The sequence below is a fragment of the Haliotis rubra genome, unplaced genomic scaffold, assembly GCF_003918875.1.
Source record: "Haliotis rubra isolate DU_JTF1 unplaced genomic scaffold, ASM391887v1 Scf2435, whole genome shotgun sequence".
Lineage (NCBI taxonomy): Eukaryota > Metazoa > Mollusca > Gastropoda > Lepetellida > Haliotidae > Haliotis > Haliotis rubra.
This window is the reverse complement of record NW_025766487.1, coordinates 1-6,283: the sequence shown is the minus strand read 5'-3', so window position 1 is coordinate 6,283 and position 6,283 is coordinate 1. Positions and strand designations below refer to the sequence as shown.

The 6,283-nt window shown below is 44.8% G+C and overlaps 1 long non-coding RNA gene across 1 annotated transcript; it reads left to right on the top strand.

The window, feature by feature from the left end:
* Positions 1-1,578: 1,578 nt before the first annotated feature.
* LOC124278924 lies at positions 1,579-2,611 on the top strand. Its single transcript, XR_006899216.1, has 3 exons — positions 1,579-1,680; positions 2,208-2,282; positions 2,584-2,611. It is a non-coding gene; the product is annotated as an uncharacterized LOC124278924 (long non-coding RNA).
* The last annotated feature ends 3,672 nt before the right edge of the window (positions 2,612-6,283 follow it).

The following is a 6,283-nucleotide window of genomic DNA, read 5'->3' as shown; positions in this document are numbered from 1 at the left end:
TTGTGGCACCTATTACCTCCTAGACAGTGAATGAGTGAGTGAGTGGAGGAGACAGGAGTGAGTGGGCATGGTTGGCTCTTAGCAATAGTTCCCCATGTCGCGGCGGGGGACACAACGAGCGGATTTTCTTAGGTTTTATTCATCACATATCATCCAGTACATAAACTGGGTACAGAAGGAGCACGTTACTTCCATGTCGACCTTGGAAATTAAAAGCGTGTAACTGTATATTGACGGAACATAGTAATGATAAAATGTGGTGTTACTAGAGTAATTTAATTATTACACGGCCAACCTATAACCTTGTTAGACTCTTTAGAACGGAAGGTTCAATCAAAGAGAGGGTTTTAATCTTGCTCTGTTGTTTTGGCCACGGCCTTTGTCTATGTAACACGTCTTGGCCAGAGGGTAGATCGGGTTCACTGACCAAATACCTGTACGGACCACCAGTGCTGAATGTCAGGTGGATCATTACAAGCGACTGCCGGTTAACGCCTACTTTGCCTCACTATTACACGCCCGGGACCTTGCCTTGGCATTTAGATGAGCGGGGATATAGCTGGAATTGTGCAGATACATGTACATATTTCTTTATTGAATCGTGCACAATAATAAAGATACTGACATCGCAAGCAGGTTAATTAGCTTGTATCTGTCATTTTGAGGGGGAATGTCTCACAGCCAGCTTCGTCTCGACCTATGCACAAAGGGAGAGCACTCTTGTCAGCTTATTGGCGCAAGTTTATCGGCGAGGGGTTCGGCACAAACTGTCTCCCGCTTGAAAATATCTGTGGTCACGTTCAGCACAAGTAATCGTGTTTAAAAAGACAGCACTAAATAATGCAAAGACATGGTCAGTTATAATCACGGGGTGGATGTACATTATAAGACACAAATAACACCCAATCGCAGCCGCCAGATGATTCATTCTGCACTGAAACTTACACCCACACCCACACCCACACCCACACCCACACCCACCATAACTGCTGCTTGAGCGACTCATTCTCATTTGCTGTCGTATAGCAGCTTAAACGTACACCACCAGCTACACACCAGCAGGCGGACGGCCCCCATGTCAGATGAACGGCCAGGAACGACATGCCTTTACCAGTTTGACAGTGGATACTCGGGGTCAAAACAAACACAACCGGCCCTTCTTTTTATCACCCACGGAAACCATGACAACGGCCGTCAAAGCAGGATCTGCTTCCCTTTGTTTGGTCGTTTGCTTTTTGGCCGGCAGTTAAAGCCTTTCTTCCGATGTTCATCACAACAAATGGTCCTTCCATGGAATCTAATCGTTTTGGTACTAATCTTAACACGTCTTTAGACAGTGAAAGCTATGTTTTAGACAACCAACAGTTACGGGTGTGTGGGTGAACTAGGGTATATCCGGCATTTGAATACATAGACAACGGTGTTAACCCCCAAAGCGTCAGGTGTTTGGCCCCATGGCATGCAGCTGTAGCTGGCTGCTTGACGTTGCCGGAAATGTTCGATGACGCCTCGTTCTGACTTCTGTTTCCATATAGTTACTGCTGCTGCTTGCCAACGTCCCCTGTGTTTTAACAGAATCGCTACTGCACTTACTAGCTACTATCGCTCTGCATTTCGCTGACTACAGCATCGTTTCGAGGTCTTCTACTGACAAGATGTTTACTAGGCTGCATATTCAAGGTATTTAAGAAGACGATTATTGTATTCTAAGGTGTTTAGAGTATCTATAAGCATTGAAATTGACCGTATTTAACTGCCGTATCGATGGAGATGACACTGGCCGCCATTTGCAATTTGTGAACATTTACAAATATGAATCTTTTGAATATCTTTTCCTGTCGATAAATGAGTGTCGTCCGTATTTATATACGACAGACGATGTTTTTAATTACTACAGATCTTTTTGCCATATATAAGGCGTAACTTTGGTTGATTTTTTTAAAACGTATTTTCGAAATATACGGCCTATAATGACATTACTGTAAGATGGATTGTATATCAAAACAACGATTACATGCCCATTTAAATTCCTCTAACGCATTGTCGCGGCCTGTAATTGTCTCTAAGGAGTCTCTATTGGGGCTATGGTCTATATTATCGACAATCCGTTTGTCTCGGTTGTCGTTTCAAACCTCCCACGGAACATCGTGGTTCCACTGTACATGTCTTGAATGTGTATTAAACATGGTGTTTTCGGTTATTTTCAGCACGGGAAGATATGATACGGTATCATGTCACCCTGCTGCGAGTTTATGGCCGTCGCTGGATGAGGAACTGACTGCGTATGCATTTCATCTCCATCTTCTTGAGATTCGACCCAATAGCTAGCTTCATTGTCCTTGTTTCGATAATCCATTTATGCATATACGTGACATGATATTGTCACAGACTGAAAAGGGTACCCGTCTCCCATTTACTCAACACTAACACAACATTCCTGTCTAACATTCTGTCAGCATCTATAGCGTGTATAATCAAGGACTATGCACCTTAATATTCTGTGTGTTTGCATCTTTAAAATCCTCCTATATGCCTCGTCCAATGACCTCCTTTCTCCTACCCTCCCCACTCACCGGGATGTAGCGTCCCCAGGCTGTGTCCCCTAGTTCCTCTCCCGACCCTTTGAGTGTTTTCTGCCCTCGTTCTGGATCTGTCCCGACAACGGCGAGACGCTACCTGCCCCAGTCACCATCACCTATGTCGACTATTACCCTGTCCCGAGTGACGACGACAGTGACTACTGGGTCTATGAGGAACGAGGACGACGACAGCCTCGTGGAGGAGCGAGAGGTTCATCCCAGTGGAGGAAGGCGCTGAGGAGAGTGGCTGCCTTCTGAGGAGAATCTCTGCAGATTCCTCATCCAGTGTGTTTGTGTGTGCGTGCGTACGTGCGTGAATGTATGTATGTCTGTGTGTAAGGGTAAAATGTGTGTGTGAGAGGGTAACATGTGTGATTGGATGAATGAGTATGTGTGTATGTGTGCGAGAATGTTAGTGTGTGTGTGAGAGAGAGAGAGGGGTGAGGAGAGAGGAGAGAGAGAGATGAGAGGAGAGGCAGGGATTGAGAGAGAGGGAGAGAGAGAGGGGAGAGGGAGAGAGGGGAGAGAGAGGGGAGAGAGCGAGAGAGAGAGAGAGAGGACAGAGATAGAGAGAGAGGGGAGATAGAGAGAGGGGAGAGAGGGAGAGGAGAGAGAGTGGGGAGAGAGGGGAGATAGAGAGAGGGGAGAGAGGAGAGAGGGGGGAGAGAGAGAGGAGCACAGGAGACAGCAAGAGAGAGAGAGCTTTGGACTTTTGGCTACACCCTTTGGACATATATTTGGACACACCCTTTCGATCGAGTATGTTTTGGCACACCCTTTGGCTGACATTTCCTGAGTTTATTTCTTTCCTAATGAGAGACTGTTTATACTTTTTGCCCCTAATTCAGATACTTTCTTTAGGCGAATGCTATTCTATTTCTTGATTATATCTTAATAAATATTAATGAATGGTATACACGTGTAGTCTGTTTTCCTTCCCTTCCTTGGATCTACTAGCAAGGTGACAGCAACACAGCGGAGGAGGCAGCTGAACCAAGTCTGGTTTTAAGATATCTTGAAGTTGTTGTAGACAGTTAACTAACTGACACGTGAAGATATTCAGTGGTCATTTGCTGTATCCCGCTGTGCTGCTGTCTTCTAGCTCGAGTGTTTTACAAGTTGTCTGATGACAAACACGAAGTCTATACCCGTGTGTAGCTACGGATACAAAGCTGATGCGGGTAGACTGGATATTTTATGATTGCTTCACTTAGTTTGTACTGCGGGCACGTACACGTGAATGGTCGAGTGGTCTCCCTTCCCTCTTTGCGCCTGTTTAAATAACCGTGACATTGTCTTTAGATATATTTATACATATTCTTAAGCAGAAAGAGGGATTGCGCCCTGGTCTAGTGCTCATTTTGAATCCAGTTGATACACGTAGCAACTGGTGCCTTGTATGATACTGGGACAGTTGTGGCACTCATTACCTCCTAGACAGTGAATGAGTGAGTAGTGAGTGAGACAGTGAGTGAGAAGTGGGCATGGTTGGCTCTTAGCAATAGTTCCCCATGTCGCGGCGGGGGGGACACAACGAGCAGGATTTTCTTAGGTTTATTCATCACATATCATCCAGTACATAAACTGGGTACAGAAGGAGCACGTTACTTCCATGTCGACCTTGGAAATTAAAAGCGTGTAACTGTATATTGGACGGAACATAGTAATGATAAAATGTGGTGTTACTAGAGTAATTGAATTATTACACGGCCAACCTATAACCTTGTTAGACTCTTTAGAACGGAAGGTTCAATCAAAGAGAGGGTTTTAATCTTGCCTGTTGTTTTGGCCACGGCCTTTGTCTATGTAACACGTCTTGGCCAGAGGGTAGATCGGGTTCACTGACCAAATACCTGTACGGACCACCAGTGCTGAATGTCAGGTGGATCATTACAAGCGACTGCCGGTTAACGCCTACTTTGCCTCACTATTACACGCCCGGGACCTTGCCTTGGCATTTAGATGAGCGGGGATATAGCTGGAATTGTGCAGATACATGTACATATTTCTTTATTGAATCATGCACACAATAAAGATACTGACATCGCAAGCAGGTTAATTAGCTTGTATCTGTCATTTTGAGGGGGAATGTCTCACAGCCAGCTTCGTCTCGACCTATGCACAAAGGGAGAGCACTCTTGTCAGCTTATTGGCGCAAGTTTATCGGCGAGGGGTTCGGCACAAACTGTCTCCCGCTTGAAATATCTGTGGTCACGTTCAGCACAAGTAATCGTGTTTAAAAGACAGCACTAAATAATGCAAAGACATGGTCAGTTATAATCACGGGGTGGATGTACATTATAAGACACAAATAACACCCAATCGCAGCCGCCAGATGATTCATTCTGCACTGAAACTTACACACACCCACACCCACACCCACACCCACACACACACACCTGACAATAACTGCTGCTTGGGCGACTCATTCTCATTTGCAGTCGTATAGCAACGCTTAAACGTACACCACCAGCTACACACAAGCAGGCGGACGGCCCCATGTCAGATGAACGGCCAGGAACGACATGCCTTTACCAGTTGACAGTGGATACTCGGGGTCAAAACAAACACAACCGGCCCTTTCTTTTATCACCCACGGAAACCGCTGACAACGGCCGTCAAAGCAGGATCTGCTTCCCTTTGTTTGGTCGTTTGCTTTTTGCCGGCAGTTAAAGCCTTTCTTCCGATGTTCATCACAACAAATGGTCCTTCCATGGAATCTAATCGTTTTGGTACTAATCTTAACACGTCTTTAGACAGTGAAAGCTATGTTTTAGACAACCAACAGTTACGGGTGTGTGGTGAACTAGGGTATATCCGGCATTTGAATACATAGACAACGGTGTTAACCCCCCAAAGCGTCAGGTGTTTGGCCCCATGGCATGCAGCTGTAGCTGGCTGCTTGACGTTGCCGGAAATGTTCGATGACGCCTCGTTCTGACTTCGTTTCCATATAGTTACCGTTGCCCTTGCCAACGTCCCCCTCTGTTTTTAACAGAATCGCTACTGCACTTACTAGCTATCGCTCTGCATTTCGTTGACTACAGCATCGTTTCGAGGTCTTCTACTGACAAGATGTTTACTAGGCTGCATATTCAAGGTATTTAAGAAGACGATTATTGTATTCTAAGGTGTTTAGAGTATCTATAAGCATTGAAATTGACCGTATTTAACTGCCGTATCGATGGAATGACACTGGCCACCGCCATTTGCAATTTGTGAAAATTTACAAATATGAATCTTTTGAATGTCTTTTCCTGTCGATAAAATGAGTGTCGTCCGTATTTATATACGACAGACGATGTTTTTGAAATTACTACAGATCTTTTTTGCCATATATAAGGCGTAACTTTGGTTTATTTTTTTTTAAAACGTATTTTCGAAATATAATGGCCTATAATGACATTACTGTTAAGATGGATTGTATATCAAAACAACGATTACATGCCCATTTAAATTCCTCTTTACGCATTGTCGCGGCCTGTAATTGTCTCTAAGGAGTCTCTATTGGGGCTATGGTCTATATTATCGACAATCCGTTTGTCTCGCTGTCGTTTCAAACCTCCCACGGAACATCGTGGTTCCACTGTACATGTATTGAATGTGTATTAAACATGGTGTTTTGCTTATTTTCAGCACGGGAAGATATGATACGGTATCATGTCACTCCTGCTGCGAGTTTATGGCCGTCGCTGGATGAGGAA